Here is a 19,673-nt window from a genome sequence, read left to right as displayed (position 1 = left end):
CCATTTTATGTTTAATAAAACACATATACAAATATACCATAAATGTACCTGGCGACTGAAATTGCGTATTCACTATTTTGACTTATGTCGTGGGGGGAGGGGAGTGGGAGTTGGGAGGGGAGGGGCTTCCGTCGCTCCTCTGTCCACCTCCTCTTTTGAACGCAATTCAATCAGGCATCCAATCTATCAATCAATAAATTAACCAGCTAATCATGTAAGACCGACCATCGTGATATGAAGTTATCGTGAAATGAAGTTTCCATTTTCATCTTTTCCTGTTAAAATTGTCGCGATACATTCATGTTATTACTGAGGAAATATCCTTTGTTGTGCAGCAATCATCGTGATACATTCGTGTATCACCGACAGAATATCCTACGTTATCCAGCAATCATCGTGATACATTCGTGTATCACCAACAGAGTATCCTACGTTATCCAGCAATCATCGTGACACATTCGTGTATTACCGACAGAATATCCTACGTTATCCAGCAATCATCGTGACACATTCGTGTATTACCGACAGAATATCCTACGTTATCCAGCAATCATCGTGACACATTCGTGTATTACCGACAGAATGTCCTACGTTATCCAGCAATCAACGCGATACATTCATGTTATTACTGATGGAATATCCTATGTTGTCCAGCAATCATCGTGATACATTGGTGCATCACCGACAGAATATCCTACGTTATCCAGCAATCATCGTGATACATTCGTGTATCACCGACAGAATATCCTACGTTATCCAACAATCATCGTGACACATTCGTGTATTACCGACAGAATATCCCACGTTATCCAGCAATCATCGTGACACATTCGTGTATTACCGACAGAATATCCTACGTTATCCAGCAATCAACGCGATACATTCATGTTATTACTGATGGAATATCCTATGTTGTCCAGCAATCATCGTGATACATTCGTGCATCACCGACAGAATATCCTACGTTATCCGGCAATCATCGCGATACTGACGGAGTATCCTGACGGTGGTGTAAAAGGGCTAGATATAGCATATAACCGTTTGGTCTCTGTTTGCACTGAATTAACACGAGTTCCTGACCTCGGTTGCTACGACGTAGAAATTGAGTAAACTTCCTAGTGTCTGTGATTTTTCTTGCACTTGATGCTCACATTATTTTTTTAATATGGCTATAATATTTCTTGTGCGCGAAAGAGTTCGTTACCGCTAAATCTGATGTATGAAAGGCCTCGGTAAACTGTAAGCCACGTCTTTGTTTAAAGAATACTTTTTTTTAGTTCGTTTCCGTTTAAAAGTTTTCTTGTGTATTGAAGCGTTCTGGTAACACGACGGTTTTGTCGAAATGTGAGGACAAATGAAAAAGGTCTTTGTGTTCACAAAACTCGATTTCATTTACTTTTTATTTAATGTAAAATTGGCCACGGGTATACCCGCAAGATATTGGATTTCCACAAAGCTGCAGTATTTACCAAGAGTTTTATCCAAACCCTTTTTGGTTACATTCGAAATCGACCCGAGTGCATCGAGACGGAGCTCACGTGAAAGCTCGCGATCACGTGGCTTCACTCGACGTGTGCACAAACAGTGGGAGGGCGCGTGCGCTCGAGACATTCTACCACGAAGAAGAATTGATTTTGCACTTGAATTATTGCTCAATTACCACTTCAATATCTCAAGTAAGATGAGACCTTTCCGAAGACTACGAGGTTAAATTTTGTTTGTTCGGCCCTTCTGTAGCGGCCAGTTTTCCACCGGCAAATCGCTGTCGGCATCAGGAAATGGCTGATTGGTTAGCAAACCTGATATTGAGTACTGGTTGTTAGGAAAACGAAGGCAAACCCCACGTTTGCCTTAGAGACATCCTTGTCTTGCTAAATTTATACTTAGCCTGTTGAAAAGTATAGTGGATATTCTACATAAATGAGGTTAAATGATTCATGTCTTTCAATTAATTCAAAAGGTTATTAACAACATCATACGATCCCACCGTAATGCTGGCAAGTGTCGTGTAAGTGAAATATGCTTAAGTGCTTCTAAAAACATGATACAAATAAATAAATAAACATCTGATGAAGGAAGCGATAGATGGGCAATTTGCAGTCCTGATTTAATCATTCAAGTACACGGGAAATAACTGACATATCTGAATTCCACTTTCGAAATGCCCCCTAACCAGTATCACGACATGTCGTTCAAACTGTCCGCAAGGTTACACGTTCTCCCCCCCCCCCCTCCCCTTTAAAAGGAAACGCATAGGTGGCCGATGGTGGTGACACCATGCAGATACTGGGCTAAAAATTTGTGAGCTAGTGTTATATTATGTCCTAACAACCTATAACAGAAATGCTTACATATTCACAGTAATGCAATCGTGTTTTCGAGAAATATCAACTCAAACTGGAGAATGTCCTTTTCTAAAAGCAAAGAAAAACGCTAACGTGAAGTATATATCAATCGAAAAACCATAACACACTGTCCAGAAGAAGAGCTGATTTATTTTTGTACTATTTTTTCAACCTAGTAAAATGTATTTGAAACTTGAATTATACGCTGGCCCTTTTCTGACCACATTGAGACCAGTGAAGCCACATCGGATTTTTGCCACTTAACCCATACAGGCTGTTAGATTTCATCATTTATTGTGCATACACATGTAGATCTAAGAATATGCTGGCTGAATGGACCCTGGAACCAACAATTTCAAGTCAAAAATATGGATGTGACGTCACTAATAGCCTATGAGCAAGTACAGACCACCGTGCAATCTGGTGTTTTGAAACCATTTTACTAGACTGGAAAAAATCTAAGAAAAAAAACAAATCGAAATATTTTCTTTAATACTGTTTAACGGTCTTTCATCTGATATATAGTTCATTTTAGCGTTTTGTTTGTTTTTAAATTATAGAACATATCTGTGAACCGTCATACTCCTTAGACCGCATGCGTCGCTCTCTACAATTTCGATTTACATCACTCCCACCATTAGACAAGTTTGATCTTTGGAGCCTGTGAGATTCACGTTGGCTGGTTTAGGCTTAGACTCATCACTTGTCTTCTCAACAACAATCGACATTCATCAATAAAATTGTTTCAAGTTTTGGTCATAATCATGTTCTGCATACTCTGGATGAGGAGAGTGCATGTGAATAAAGTATTATCAGAGACAAAGGTGAGACGGATTTTTTTATGTTTCATGACATGACATCACCGTGAATCCAGTAACCTTGTGCAAAATTTACTAGTGGTAGCAGTGATGCAAAGCGAAAGGTATAGAGCGACGCATGCGCTGTAAGGAGTATGTTCTGATGACTTTCAACTGCCACATAAAAAGTAATCTATCAGGTACATCTTTAAAACGTTATACACAGTTTGTGTACACACACACTATTTTGCGGTAATTAACCACATTAAAATATATCATAAATACTTTATAAAGACAAATGGAGTATAGATCCAATGGGAGTGTTGCACTCCCATTGCTTCTAGCTTTGGATCATTTCATCCCACCAAACAGTATTTTCTGCCTTTTTTATACGTATGTAAAGTCAATTAAAATGATTTATCCAAATAAAATGACGCTTAGACGAATCGCCTAAAAGTACACATAACGGACTGAAAAGAATTAAACTTTGCATTTCGGACTTGATTATACAAATGGAACATATACTAGATCCACTAGTTGGTTGGTTTGGGCTTTTGTCAACATTATTTCGGCAATATTTCACGACAGAGTCTCCTTGTAGCATTTCGCAGCAGACAAAGGCCATACTGATGCCAACAAACATGACACCCCATCCAACCGTATAGTATCGGCACCCGACCAACGAGTACAGTCCGGTTCCTCACGTTTAGTGCAAATCCCGGGAATCACAAGCCTTGGTGACCGGAGTCAGCGAGGAGAGCGTACACTGGCGATTTGGTGGGTCAACCGCAAAACTCTTTTTGCAGTTTCCCACCTTGCAACAACGTCAAATGTCTGACGATCAAACTGCGTCACATGCCTGCTATTGCAGTCATCGTGGTTCCCGGTGTCTTCCAAGCATGGCTTAAGTTTATTAACAATCCATCATTCATGTCCGGATATTATTTTCTTTCTGCTTCTTCTTCCAATCATGCACTGGTCCAGACTTAACGGTTAACATTCAGCTGTATTGATTCTCCACTCTACACTCGTCGGTCACCGAGCTCAGACGAAATATTGCCGTGTAACAGCTGGACGCTTCATGAATGCTCGCTTGAAATTATCATCAACATTTTGCCCCATGTCTGGAAGAGACTCAGACATCAATGCTTATGCGAACGATCGGTTGGTGGTATCGTGATAATGTAGAAACTCAACCTGATACTGAATTATCATTTTAGCTCCAACGACGTGTTGTTGTTGTTTTTCAAAACTTTGAATATGATGTCATGCCTGGAACATTGACCGCTTAACCTACATCTCTGAAAAATGTTCACCATTCCCCTCTCATATATAAGCTTTATCTACTATTTATGAGTTATTTAAATTTTTCCTTTTTTGGAAATGTTTCTTGAGAATATCGCCTTTTAAACGGTTGACGAGTGGTATGAGTAACGAATGTCACCCTTGGCTCTCAGATTTATTCTTATTCTTGATTATATAGGGTTGGCTGGAAAGGGGGACGGGGAGCTGGTGGTGGTGGTGGGGGGGGGGGTGTGTTATTAAACGGTATACTATCCATGCTATATCCACTGTCCTCTATGATGGCGCGCCTGTCTCATTTTGTACATATATAGTGGGTTCGGAGGGGGACAGGTCAGTATGATGCACGATGTAAAAGACAAGTCAAACAAATCAGTTTGTTTCGTAATTGTGGAGAAGACCTCAAAGCCACACGGTAAAGCCGTAGTCAAGAACATATATCTGTTGAAATACACTATCTAAATAAGTAAATACCGAAGCATACGTGTTGATGTGTTTAATGCCGTGTTTTCTTCACTGATGACCTATGCCATATTCAAGAATATTTTACTTGATATGTAACGATGTCGAGGTTAATGGGACAAGGAAACATAACAGAGCTTGAAAAAAAACTCAAGGATTCGAACCTACGACCTTCGAAATGCTATGTAATGTGATTCGATTCTGACAGCATTTGTGATTCCTTCCCCTAGCTTCTCGTCAGAGAGAAGCACCGCTGGGCTCGTTGAACTTCCCAAAGCGTTTCTGATGACAGGAATTACTTTTGATTCGTACACTAAACTTATAGGAAACACGGTTTGAGCAGGCACTAAAAAGAGAGACGAGCAGAACGTCATTTCTTTGGGTAAACTCTCTGTTGGGGTCCAGGCCTGACCAGTTATATGCAGAAGGGTTCAATTCATACGCCATATAAATAATTCATATTAATCAATTTGTAACCGGGGTTTTGTATTTGGGAAATAATTATTTATTTATTTGATTGGTGTTTTACGCCGTACTCAAGAATATTTCACTTATAAGACGGCGCCCAGCATTATGGTGTCAGGAAACCGTGGCAGAGCTCGGGGAAAACCCACGACCATCCGCAGGTTGCTGCATGACCGTCCCACGTACGGCCGGAGAGGAGGGAAATAATTAAGATGCTCACGTAAAAAGTCATATAAAAAGTGAGTGTCTCAAAGAAGGGCTTTCTGGTGCTAAATAATTCACCGATAGGACACATGTGGGTAGAAAATCTAGCCAAATGTCAAAATGACACTACGTAAGGCTGCGAAGTAAATGTGAATATATATTTTCTAATTAATTCTTGTGTATAATTAATAAAACCGGGCTCTGTTTCACAAAACTCTGTAAATCAATTGTTCATATCTTTTCTCGTAAATGAAAATGACTTACGAAGTTTTGTGAAAGTGGCCCCTAACTTGGTATAGCCAAAAGGACTAAACCATGGATTACAATAGCGCGTTATACAAACTACGTAATGAATTTTCCTGACACAGACCAAAAGAAATTGAAACACTGGGTGGTGGATCAGAACCCATTTTTACGAGTAACAGCACTTTTATTCCGTTATATCTGATGGGAGACGGGAGCTGTTAACCAAACTGGACAGCGGTTACTGACGCATAACAACACAGACACGTGCAAGGCGACTGGCGTGGGTAGGCGGTACTCTTTACAGAAATGCTCCTCAATAAATCTTCCTCCTCGCACAGGAGAGGCTATTGTAATCGGACACGCTTTGCATAAATTCTGTCCAAGTCGGCGTTTGGCGCTGCAACAGGTGACTTTATCAAAGTCAAGACCTTGGATATACGTCACGGCACCCAAACAACGAAGGTGTGCCCTTTCTACGCCTCACACCACAGCCAAATGAAATTAATTACCGAGTAAGACTTCCTCAGAATTGTGGGGAAAACGCCAATATCGAGATTAAGGATGGAAAGACCTCAATCTACCATAACATTTAAGGGAAAACGACTCTGGTCTCTGTCTTCGCTGTCATACAAGGTGATTTAAAGTCACGACCCAAATTTACAGTAATCGCTAAAAGGTGTCAAATTTCAAATTTGGAAGCTACAAAACTTGTCAGAAATGCGGATGAGGTATTAAACACCTATGCTTGATACAATGATTTAATGACTGACTAACATTTATTTAAAGGTCATTTGGAAAATGAAATTGGGTCAATCGGTTAGTTAGGGAAAGGATCTCAGCTATTAGAAATTTCTTTAATGGTCATATGAAAGGGACCCTACAGCACAGTTTATGGTTTTAATGGAAATGAAGAAAATTATGTCAAGATAAATAGTTTAAAAAAATGCACTTCGAGGCATGTTATATATTTCTTAATTACCCCTCTAATTTATGCATAGTTTCCGTCAGTGGGTGGAAGTCTTCGAAAAAGACGTCGATGATGAACTTACCAGCTTAACATGACCAGCTTAGCGCCCTTCTTGAGGGTTGTTCTCCCCACGGAATTCTTAGACAGCTACCACCACTGGTGTCATGATTGCAGGTTTGTTAATATTTTTACATGTAGAAAACTGTACCTTTACGCTCCAAGATGAAAGCTAAGAAACTTTTTTTGTACTTTTATATGCTGGGGCAGATTCTAAACCATATTAAGAAATAAAAACCAAACATTCAATGGATCGTTCAAGACACCGTCATAAACGAATCTTATACTGATCGTTTTAGCCTTACAAAAAACGTGAATGTGGGCTAACGTACATCCAATTTCTTTGGTACAATGTGCATTACTCGAATTGCTCGGGAAACAAATAATACATGCATGTGAAAATGACAAATTACAATAAAAGGCCACGTTTTTATGATAATAAATGATTTATTTTTATAACACACGGAGCTCTCTCTCAATCGTGTATAATATAAAAAAACTTACACTATAGAAAGTTAACCCAGAGCAACGACAACAGTGTGATAGTTGACATAGTCTCTTGTCAGTTTACCTTTGTTGGGGTTTCATTCTAATCTTTCATGTAAAAGGGTTAATTAGTAACGAATGATACACACCCTGGCAACAAGGGTTAAGCAGAATATGGTAAACCAAAAATGCAGTTAATTATTGATACTTCGCTTGTAATTACCTTGCTTGTAATTTTATAAGACACTAAACGGCTTTGTGAGCATTGCAAAAAGTTGTCGAACGCGTGGAGCATTTTTTATAAAATTAATGCTTATTTATCTATACAATCGATAATTGTTGAACGCCATACTCGAGTATTTTTCAATTATATATTGTCGGTAAGTTTTATGGGTGGGGGAAAACGAAGAGCGCGGCGTAAACCATTGACCTCTGGCAAGTTACTGGTTTAACTTTCCCACGCGGTGTGTCCAGTTTGCTGCGTGCGCCTCTGCAATAAAACAGACGGTGATAGGATCCAAAATGTAATCCCCTTTATAACACTACTTTTAATAGTGTGAGATTCCGGGTGTACCATTGCTTTTGATTTGATAAAACCAGAAAAAAAGAGAATCCTGAGTCGTAAGTTATTTATAGACAGATATCAGACAGATTCCGATTAACATCAACTACACTTTTTACCGCATGCAGTGTGTGCAAAAACGGCAGAGAGAAAAAAAAAGAAGAAAAAAAACGGAAACTGAAAATGGATAAACTTGCACTTAATTTCAAGTCAATCGTAGTGGCGATATTCGACCACGAATATGTTTACCTTTCGTTTAAAAAACGACCCAGACTGGGCAAACAAGATCCTCGAAACAAAGCCACACTCGAGCGCGGCTCGCCCACTCTCTCTACCTAATAATGACTGGGCTCATTAATGTATCCTTGTTTTGCCTTCAATTCTCTTTACGGATAGATTACCCGTTCAAACAAACCAACCTTATTAATCACCAGTGTTGAGTTTTTGTTACCAGCGATGGGCTCAAGCATCAAAGGGTTGCTTGGCCATGGGGTCAGTCATATTAAGTGTTCATACATCCTGGGGAAGCAGGTGAGGGATTGAATGTTCCTATAACAGAAAGCTGTAGTTGCAGACTTTATTTTCTTGCTTTTTAACACACGCAAATTCGGGGGGAACGTAGATGTCCTCTTGCACACACAGGCCCGTTTCTCACGAGAAAAGACAACAGATAAAGTAATTTTAGTTACAGGAAACCGGAAACACGATGTGGCATCCATCGTATCTTGCCCTCATTCAATCTAGATGACAAAAAGGCAAACTTGGGATCGCATGACCCCACAACGGATACAGGTGTAGTGTCGAATTTTAGAAATAACTCGAAAATGCTTGGTTGAGATTGATAATTTTGATTTTCAGTTTTCTGAATGTTCGCGTTTTAGCTTTAGTAGTTTTACTTTGAACTGCAATATCTCAATTGTGTAAAGTCACGAAAATATAAGGATGCGTTTTTGAAACATTTTTGGGATATTTTGTGATGCATGTATTTGGTTTATTGTTTATTTTTTGTTCTTGTTTTCTTTAATGTTTTAAAAACTAGACATAATTTCCAACAAGTCAACCCACGTGTGAAGTGTACAGTATAGTCTAGTCTGTCGCATACATGTCAATTATGGGTGACTGCATAAGCGCGGAGTAATATTGCTGAACTTCCAGTGAGGTGGCAAGTCAAACATTTCACCAAGAATAATGTTAAAAAGAAAACCAATGCTTTCAGATATACTGGAAATTAAAGACCATTTTCTATGAATAGTCACTGTAGCAACATATTTGTGCCTATCCTCTTACACTTGTGCCGTGGTAAGGATAAAACCGTTAAGCGTCTGATACAGGATCGAATATAAGGAATAACCTTTGCATCGTCAAATCAATTTTAAACATATCTTGACCATTTCTTTTTGCTTTGTTTTTCAAGACTATAGAACATGATAGGAGGGGTATTATAGAATGTTAGATGATATTATTTCTGCAATTTTAGGGTTTAATTTGAAGGTAACTGATTACAACAATTCAGATGTGTGTACGTTAGGTGTAAATGATCAAGAGTCAATGTACACACAAAAAACACTTGTGTTGAAATCTAACACAACAACTTGTTTTGTTTCATTCAACACAGAAATGTGCTACCTCAACACAAGCATGTGGTCAGTAAATATGAAGTACACATTTTAGTGTCACAAAACAATAAAACACAAATAAGACATCTGTGTTAATTCAACACAAAATAGAGTTGTTCAAATATGACACAACAAATTTTGTTGGAAAGAACACAAATTTGTGTTCATACACCACGAATGTTTTTTGAGTGTATTAGGTGATATTTGTGTCAGGTGCGGAATAGGTTCAGTCAGTGCTTTTTTCTCTTTATGGTCCTGGACAGTGCCAATAATTCAGACGTATATAGCACAAGGATATGGACAACAAACAACTGATAAAAGATCTGTTTTTATTTGTTTGATGCGTGTTTTACGCTGTTCTCAATTAAGACTATTTTACTTACATATGCCACAGCCACAAGAAGACACAGTTTAGGTAAACATCCTTAATGACCCCTTGTTGTCATATGACCGAGAAATTGCTAAGTACGGCGTAAAACCCCAAGCATTCATTCGCTCATCATATACGATGGCGGCCAACAATGTTGTGGGACCATGAGGTGAACTCTCGTCAAGCGCAACTTTGTGACAAACAAAACACAGATATCACTTACTTTAATACGGGTAATCTAAACTCGCAGTCATGTCCCAGCGACTCCGTTATTTCTACTTGGCGGTTTCTTTTCTATTCTTTGGGTGTAATTTAAAACATGATTTGATAATTTAATACTTTTAGGTGTTTTTTGTGTATATTAAGTGATGTTTCTGTCAGGTGCGGGATAGGTTCAGTCAGTGCTTTTTGCTCTTTATAGTCCAGGAGAGTGCCAACAATTCAGACGTATATAGCACAAGGATATGGACAACAAACAACTGATAAAAGATCTGTTTTTATTTGTTTGATGAATGTTTTACGCTGTTCTCCATTAAGACTATTTTACTTACATATGCCACAGCCACAAGAAGACACAGTTTAGGTAAACAACCTTAATGACCCCTTGTTGTCATATGACCGAGAAATTGCTAAGTACGGCGTAAAACCCCAAGCATTCATTCGCTCATCATATACGACGGCGGCCAACAATGTTGTGGGACCATGAGGTGAACTCTCGTCAAGCGCAACTTTGTGACAAACAAAACACAGATATCACTTACTTTAATACCGGTAAGCTATACTCTCCTCCGGGATTATCACTGAGACCGAAAAAAAACAAAAAAGCAAAACAAAACAAAAAAAGCCGTATGTGCATTGATATGAGCTGAATTTTGTACAGCGATACCAAAAGAAAACTTTCTTTTTTAATGAACTTTCCAGTTCCAGTTCGTTATATACGACAATCCTCACTAAATCGATATTGCTCATAGCTTACACATATTAAACCATGTGTTATATCGTATCGTCCAGATCCTTCCTTGCGTGTGCGTATTGTTACGTGACTGTTTTATGTTCACTTTATTTTACTAATCCTACAGGCAAGAGTTCTGTCGTTCTTTGTCGTTTGACTACATAATAAAATAGGAACTTTGCCAGCCAATCAAAAGCCTTCTCAAAAACGATGGGCGCGTGCTCTTTCAGCTGACGCATAATCTATCCGTGGTTTAGCACAGATTTGTTTAGTGTACAGATGTAAACTAAACCATTTTAGAGGTCTCGCACCAATAACTCTTTACAAAATGCTAAGAGTAACCTTCTAAGGTGTCTCTGGGGTGCACAAAAAAGGTTATGCTTATATGTTAGATCAACAAAGTTCAGTGATCAGATTAAAAACTTTGTACAACGGACAGGAGCACGCAACACGCTGTACAAAATACATATTGAACACGATCAATAAATGTCAGGAATTATACCGGATAACCAACAAGTTTTAAATATATACCCTTTTCATTTTTTTTGGTTTGTCTTCGGGCATTTTGCCTTATTCTCCTGTTATTTTCCGCCGAGGTGGGGATAGGGGGGGGGACTTGGCCAATGTGGTTAGCGTGCCAGCTCGACAAAATGACCCAGGATCCCCTGAACAGTGTGGTCCATTTGTGCTGATCAGGCTGGCTTTCTCTCCTGACGTAAGTGGGAAGATCTTCCGGCAACCTGCAGATGGTCATGGATTTCCCCCGGGCTCTGCCCGGTTTTCTCCCACCATAATGCTGGCCGCCGTCGTATAAGTGAATCATTCTTTAGTGTTACGGGGTAAAAACCAATCCAATAAATCAAATAAATTATCAACAGCATTATATAAACCCACCACGTGTCACATCAGGTATCACATCCGGTGCCACCGACTTCACCCAACGTATTGTGTATTATAAATGGCCATGTTCGTGTTAAAATCAGTTTGGTAGCGCAATCGTGGTATCACATTCATTTCAAGTTTCAGCTTTTACTGCTGCTTTTAGAGCGACAAAACCTTTTGTTGTGTGTTCTGGAGGGTTTCGCCGAACAGATCGCCGTAACGTATATAGCATTTATAGCAATCACAAATGAGGATTTTAAACGCGTGGGTATTGAAAAATCAACAACTGTTCTTACATGTAAGATAAACAATATCAGTCGTATTGTATAGCTTGTCAGATTATTCATGGTTTCCCCTTTTATTCAGGAACGATACAAGAAGAAATGTAATTACTTCAATAGCTGAAAAATACAACCCAGAGAGGAAGACAGAAGAGAGTCTGTGGTCAACAGTGTATTTTTTGCCTTTGTTTCGTCTTAAGATTTATCATAGCACAATAAATCAATTTTATTTCAGGCAGAATGCATGTTTCGCCGTATTCTGGGTTAAACGGTTACCAGTTTTTGGATGTCGGAGGTGAGTTTCTTGCCCAGAAGGAGAGCATTGCACCGGTAACTGGCTTAATGCATTTTAATGAAAAAATGTAAAAAAAAAAAATAAAAAAAGCATTAAAAGGCCTTAAAATATGTTTTCTGTTGATCTACAACATCCATGCATCAGCTATCTATTAAGCCAACAATGCCGCCCTACCCAGCCACCACCCCATTCACCACTTCCCCGTCCCTCCCTCCACTCTCTTCCCGTAGTGCACCCTTTTTGTAAAGCTTCAGTGGGGTAACGCGACCAGCCCAGACAGTCATGTCACAGTGACTCCGTCAATTCAGCTCTGCGGTTTCTTTTCTCTTCTTTGAGGGTGTAATTTAAAATGTAATTTGATAATTTAATGCTTTTACCTCTTAGCAATACCAGATACCTGTATAATTACTTTCGTATTTGGAGGATGTTTTGCAACCCTCGGGTTTTGTATCGAATATACAACACATTTTTAGAGAGCAAATCTGAATGCTCTACAGTATGAGTTTTCTCTGATCTTTAAACAGTGCATTGTGTTAATACCATCGTTAAACTAACGGCTTGAACAAGAACACAGCATTTAGACTTTTTACAGGTGAATTCAGAATGAACATTTTATCAATTATCGCCGAGATATTGTTGAATTACTGCTGATGGGACTTTAAACTATGGAAATACTTTTACTTGATCAAATCAAGCTGATCAAAATATATTGAAATACTTGATACGGCATGTTAAAATTTAAAATATAACTTCTGATCTTCTCATGAGCGTATGCCTTGATTCCAGTGTGCCCGTACATTCTTTTGAAATTTATTTATTTATTTATTTATTTATTTATTTATATTATATGTTGGATAGCACCATACTCAACTCTGATTAACCTCTATGATGGAAATCAGTTCTAAGTGTGGACGAAAGCGGAACACATCCAGTTTTTGCGAGCTACTGGTGAATATTGGTGAACATTGGCACATTGCACTAAATATTGGAGGTACATAAGAGGTTTTCAACGCACGTTAGATGACATAAAGGACTACCCCAGAGTAAACGACCTTAAAAGATAGAAAAAACCATGAACAGCAAGAGCGAGTCCACTACTCTTTTAAAGTATTGAACACTGAAGTTGATATTTAAAAAGAAAAAAGACATAACAAACATTTCCTAAGCTATCCTAAGCTGTATATTTAAAATAATTCGACTGTTCGAGAATGCAACATTTTGAGCAATTAAGGACCAGTGACATCGAGTATGTTGCAATTAACTTCAATACTCTATTTTGCCATGGTTTACCATGGTACCAGGGGGCGTGTCATTTGGTACGGTGTGCCATGGCACTAAGGGGCGTGTCATTTGGTACGGTTAGCCATGGTACCAAGGGGGCGTATCATTTGGTACTGTTTCAGCATTTACATGTACAATTAGAAAATCCTAACTCCATGCTCTATGTAGCCTTTTATATTAGTTTGGGAGTTCATGTCACTGTTTATATCACGTGGTAGTGGACATGACGTCATTGAAGGATCTCCTGTTCACACCAACTGAACATCTGAGAAGTAACTCCACGACTTCCTCTTGTTTTTCTTTCTGTGTAAATTCAGAATTTTTAGCTCCAGGTCAAACGGTGTTTTACGTCGTTCTGTCCAGCTGTCAGTCGGTATATCCATCCGCCGGCCAAATTTTTTTGGGACACCCTTTCTGTAAAGATGGGCCTACTTCAAACTTTTAACATCCTAATTATTGACATGGCGCATTCACTTAACGCGTGGGCTGAACACCAAATCTTGCGGGATGTCGCAGATTTTGCGTATTTGCGTTTGTTACTTCAGATTTTATTCTTTCAACCGAATTTTTTGGAGTCAGTTTTGCGACAGAAATATCTAAGCTTTACATTCGTGCATTAAATAGACTGCAGACACCCCCATGGCTGAGTGGTTAGCCAGCTCGCGCCGCAAAGTAAATCAGGGGCGCCCCATCAGTATTCGTGAGTTAAAGTCCAGTTTATGTTGGCTGCCTCTTCGGTCGTAAGCGTAAAGATCTGTCAACAACCCCGCGGATTCTTCCCACCACATTGCTTGCCACCGTCGTATACGTGAAGTATTCTTGATTTCGGCGTAAAATACCAATCAAATAAATAAATAGGGTATGCTTTCTATCCAAGATCTACTGAGATTCACACGGTAATCTGGATCCACTGAAAGTAAAAGACAGCCATCTTTTACTTCAAAGCAACGTTCTCTGTTTAAAAACCAGCTGGTCACACTTGCAAGACTTCTTACGGGGTACATCTCACACAGCTCCCCCTATTCGCCGAGACACTTCATTAGCATAATCATTATTCGTTTGAAGGGCTGCATTCAATGATGATCCGTTATATTTCCCTCCCCCACCCCAACTCCCATCAAATCCTCACAGGCTTTTCCTTTCAAGCCGTCTTGTTCTCGTCTCTAAACAGAGGCGCCAAAAGAAATTGGGAAGTAATCAGCTAAATGTGTGTAAATTATCGATCAGAAGGATGTGTTGTTGAAATAGCGGTACAAGCTGACACCACTCCGCCTTGGCCGAAGCGTACTTTGAATATGTTTATAGTCATTGATAAGATTAGCTCCAGTACTAACTGACACTACACAAGGGCTCAGCGGGAAGCATACTCTGGCGTCCTGGGAACATCTTTCACCAGTACTCCGCCTGATGCACTCTCCCAATTCAGGGCTGTATAATTCGGAGCAGAAACTATTCACCGTGACATATGTTACCTGGTTCTGTCTAGCTTGTTAGTGGATATTACACCATTTAGCCATTCAAGGTCAATCAGTCACAGCAGGCCTGCAAGGAAGCTAAATTGTCCCTAACCCCATCGGGAACACCCAAATACCAATAGAATTATTGACATGCTGGTTTTATTTACTCCCTTAAGATTGTTCCGTTCTGTGTGTCATTGTGAATTGTGGATACTAAAACCGTTTATGCCAGGCCGTTGTAAAATTAACATCAACGTCCGTAAATAGAATAACGATTAATTATAAAGATATTAAAATTTTTTTTTTTGGTGTGAAATATAATTCGCACTTAGCACGAACACACATGTTGAGGAAAAAAATTTCTCCATTTTTATCGGTCGAGTCACATCTAAGACTTTAAAAGAGGAAGTTGTACTACAAATGTACGATAAAAAATCACGTATGGTGCTTTGAAAAGTGGCCGCGAGCCTCGTGGATGCTTAGTCCACCAGCAGAATCCTTGTTTCTTCAGGAATACAATATAATTAACACGTAAATCATAGAGAGGAAAACCAAAGCAGCGACCTGAGTGTGATAGCTGGCAAAGGCTGGGAATGTACCTGCATCTCGTGTTTTCCTTAGAGTTCCAAAAGAATGCTTTTACCCTCTTCTGTATGATACACCTGTAAAAACCAGGATTCAGCTGGTGGGGGAGGAATGTCGAGGCCTGGTCCATATGTACAGTTTTAATGATAAACGTTTATTAATGATATGATGAAAGCATTTTGAAAAATTCAAGGCCAGTAAACTTTAACAAACTGTATTTAACATCGCTGCATTTTGTTGACCTAATTCTGCTTAAGTTATGTATATAAACAGCGTGTAAAAAGTTGCCACATTTTTGGCATTTACATGAACATTAAGAATAAAACTTTAAGAGGAAAGTTGACAAGAGCAGTGTTTCATTGATTACGTGTGATTATTTGCAAACTATCACACTGTCGTCGCTGCTACTCGGACACCACTCGATTAAAAAAAAAACAGCAACATTATTAATTTATTAACAAATTAGATTCAGTTGGGTGAAAATATGAGGTTAAAATAATAAATAAATTATCTAAGAACATGTTCAGCGATGTGTACAAGTATTCTTATAAACGTGTTGAAAATGCTAGATAATTATTGCCATTATTTGAGAAACCACACGTGGAGAATCTAATGCGAGAGAAAATGCGAAATCTTACACACATCAAAAACAGGGGGTAACCCACGATCATCCGAATTGTGGTTGTAGAGCAAAGTACGAACAGAGATGGGTTGTGAGAATACAAGAAAATAAAAAAGTTCGAGTGAAAGTCAGAAATTCTGTCACTCAGACCGTGGTTTACAACAAGATTTGATGTAAATTCCAGCACCTCTTGAATTGCCGATAATCTCACAATTGCCAACAGGTTAAGTTTTTTTGTTTGAAATTACAAAGAATTAGAAGATGCTTATGGCATATGCATACTAACACTGCATGTCCGAGACTGTTCACGCTCAAAAAATTAATCTGTTAATTTTAACTGAAAGTCTGTTGTTTGAGTGATGCTGAAATGTATTCTGTTATTATAGCATAATACTCAGCATAATCAGATTGAACATTATTGTTAGCCTAATACAATATGTATGTTTAATTCGTAGAATATGTCTGTTACTTTAACAGAATAACCTGTTACAACAGCAGACTACATTTTAACATCACTCAGGTAACATCACTCAGACTTTCTGTTAAAATTAACAGATAAGATTATGAGTGTAAGCACATTGGTGGATGACGCAAGTGTGCTCGTTGAAGACCATTTGTCGTCCGCCAATATGTGATGTATGTATCCGCAGTTGACATGCTGGAAGGTTCGTCAGTGACGTACCAATGGTAGGTGGTTTACCCCGGGCACAAATATTTCCTCCACTCATAAAACTGATCGACATCGTACAAGTGATTTAAAAATAAGTGTAGCGTTAAACATTAATCAAATTTAAAAGACCGAGTTAAATATCATTTAATATTTTCTATTTTCTAAAGTTTTTGCTTTCTTTTGTTATTTGGTAAAGAAAATGAAATAAACTTATAAATGAGATCTCTGTCGTCATCATATTCATGTATTTATTACACATTATGCCTAATTTACACTCAAAATAGTAATCTGTTAAATTTAACAGAAAGTTAGTTGTCTGAGTGATACTAGAAATTATTCTGTTATTATAACACAATATTGTGTCACATTCAACATAATATCCCGTTCGTCTAATAGAATGGTGAATTAACAGAATATGTGTGTCATATTTAACAGAATAATCTACTGCAAGAACTGAATGTATTCTAGCATCACTCCGATAACAGACTGTTAACAGATTAATTTTTTGAGTGTAGTTCAAGCAGAATTGGCAGATACAATTCAATCCTCACCTCCGATGTATAAACACCTGGTAGCAATATAAATCAGCTTATTTGGTGTCATCATACCATGATTTGACGATACCTTTGTTCTATAACTTATATTTGACTGGATTCTCTCTCACCAATGACCACAACGCGATGCCGTACGGATGTAAGGCACATACTAGGTAGAGAGTAGTTAAACTATTTAATTTGCTTCTCTCAAAAATAACGTTAAATTCAGCAGAAAGTCTGTTAATGCTAAACTATATTCTGTTTTATTCCGTTAACTATAACACACATATTCCATTAATTTATCATAAAGATTATCCTAGGTTTATGATATTATGGTGAATATGACACAGTATTATCTAATAAACACAGAATACATTGTGCATTCTGGCGTTACTCAGACAACAGACTTTCCGTTAAAATTAACAGGTTATTTTTAATATGTCCACGCTGTGTGACTTTTGCGCTCAGTATAAAATAAGGCTCTATTTAAATATTTAATGCCACTTCTAAAACTTTGTGATTACAAATGTGTATATGGCCCGAAATTTGGGAATACTTCGTAGGGTATGACTGTGCACCGCCAAACAGCGCATGCGCAGATGTTGATAAGGCAATTTGATTTATAGCGTCGTATGTTACGGATATTTCGAAGCGTTTATCGAGCTTTAACTTAAAATATAGGCATATCTTCTCTTAGGACGATCGATCCTAGCAAAAACACCGTCATATTATGGCCGACAATTGATTAAGGGCATTGCAGAATTATCTGCACAGCTGTTGCAGCGCTGTCTAGATTAGCCGCTACAGGTAAAGTCGAAAATGCAGTTTTCAGACTACAGGGAAGCCACAGGTGTTGGTAAATTACCTGTCATGCCAGTTTGCGGCTCGTGTGAAATTTACATGAACACGTGAACGGGTATTCAGTAGTGTTAAAGGCTTTCAAAATGCAAAATAAAGAAAGAAGAAACACTAGCCACTAGTTTAAATCGATAAATTGCTGATACCGATCATGAATACTATATTTTATTTTAACTCCATCATATCTGTTCATCTCAATACGCTAAAATTGTAAGCTATAATTTTCCACATGTATCGGGCAAGTGTAGTGCATAGAACCAGATGCAGGCTAATTTGCATGGTATAACGGTCTTTGATATAGAAAGGGTTGTGGACTATCTTCAGAATGGTTTTGCTGTTTGTCTGTTAGTTTATGGATCGGGGGGGGGGGGAGGTACAAATACTTCAATTTCGAAAATATTCGTTTGATGAGAAATTATAATGCTGGTCGTCCTTATTTATGAATATAGCATTACTTAAAAGTTTGTAGCGGGGGAAGCGTTGAGTGTCACATCCAACACATTAAATGACGAACTCTCAAAACTCATTTCCACCTTTAAAGTCTAATGTCATATATGTGCTATTTTCTGACATTTGCTTACATACGGGTGCTGACTGGAGACTTACAGGTATAGTACAGAAACACTGCAGCGTTAGCGCGGAAAACGATGTACTGTACGAGCTGAACCAAACTGTTTTAAAATTCAGTTATTATGACTATAAACATCTGTGGAAATCACATGTATCACAGTGCGTAATAAATGGCGTGATGTTCTGTTTACAATTCCATAATTATTCAAGGAATTGCTCTTGCTCTTCTAACGCTTACCCTAAATTATCACCCTCTTTCTATGGACTGAAAGTCTGATTTGAAGTTGTATTATTATTATTGTTGTTGTTGTTGTTTTTGTTGTTGTTTTTGTTACCCTCCTCCTCCTCCTGCTCCTCCTCATCATCATCATCAGCATCAGCATCATCATCATTATTATTATACATGCACGTCGGTCAGGCGACGCTAGCAACATCTGTTTTCCATGTTTGTCACCGGATAACTGTGTGACCCTTACTTTTGTTATGGATGCGCATGTTTTGCATGAGTATATCTAGGACTTTTTGATCGTTAGCACATTGTATTACATATTTTGACGGAGACCTACCTTCTTTATTTGTATTTATTGATTGATGGATTAACGCCTCGGTCAAGCAGTTTTTACCTATACGATAGCGGTCATTTTTTTCTTTTTTAACTGATGTTTTTATATTGACATCAGTTTATGTTTTGGCATCAAAACTAATACAGATATGTGCTTATTTCACTTATGATGCTACCCAAAAAAAAACAACAATGTTTGAAGTCTTTATAACTTTCTCAGTAACATCACCCCGTCTTAGTATA

This window comes from Liolophura sinensis, chromosome 11 (genome assembly GCF_032854445.1).
Source record: "Liolophura sinensis isolate JHLJ2023 chromosome 11, CUHK_Ljap_v2, whole genome shotgun sequence".
In the NCBI taxonomy this organism is placed as follows: domain Eukaryota; kingdom Metazoa; phylum Mollusca; class Polyplacophora; order Chitonida; family Chitonidae; genus Liolophura; species Liolophura sinensis.
Note: the sequence above shows the minus strand (reverse complement) of the source record.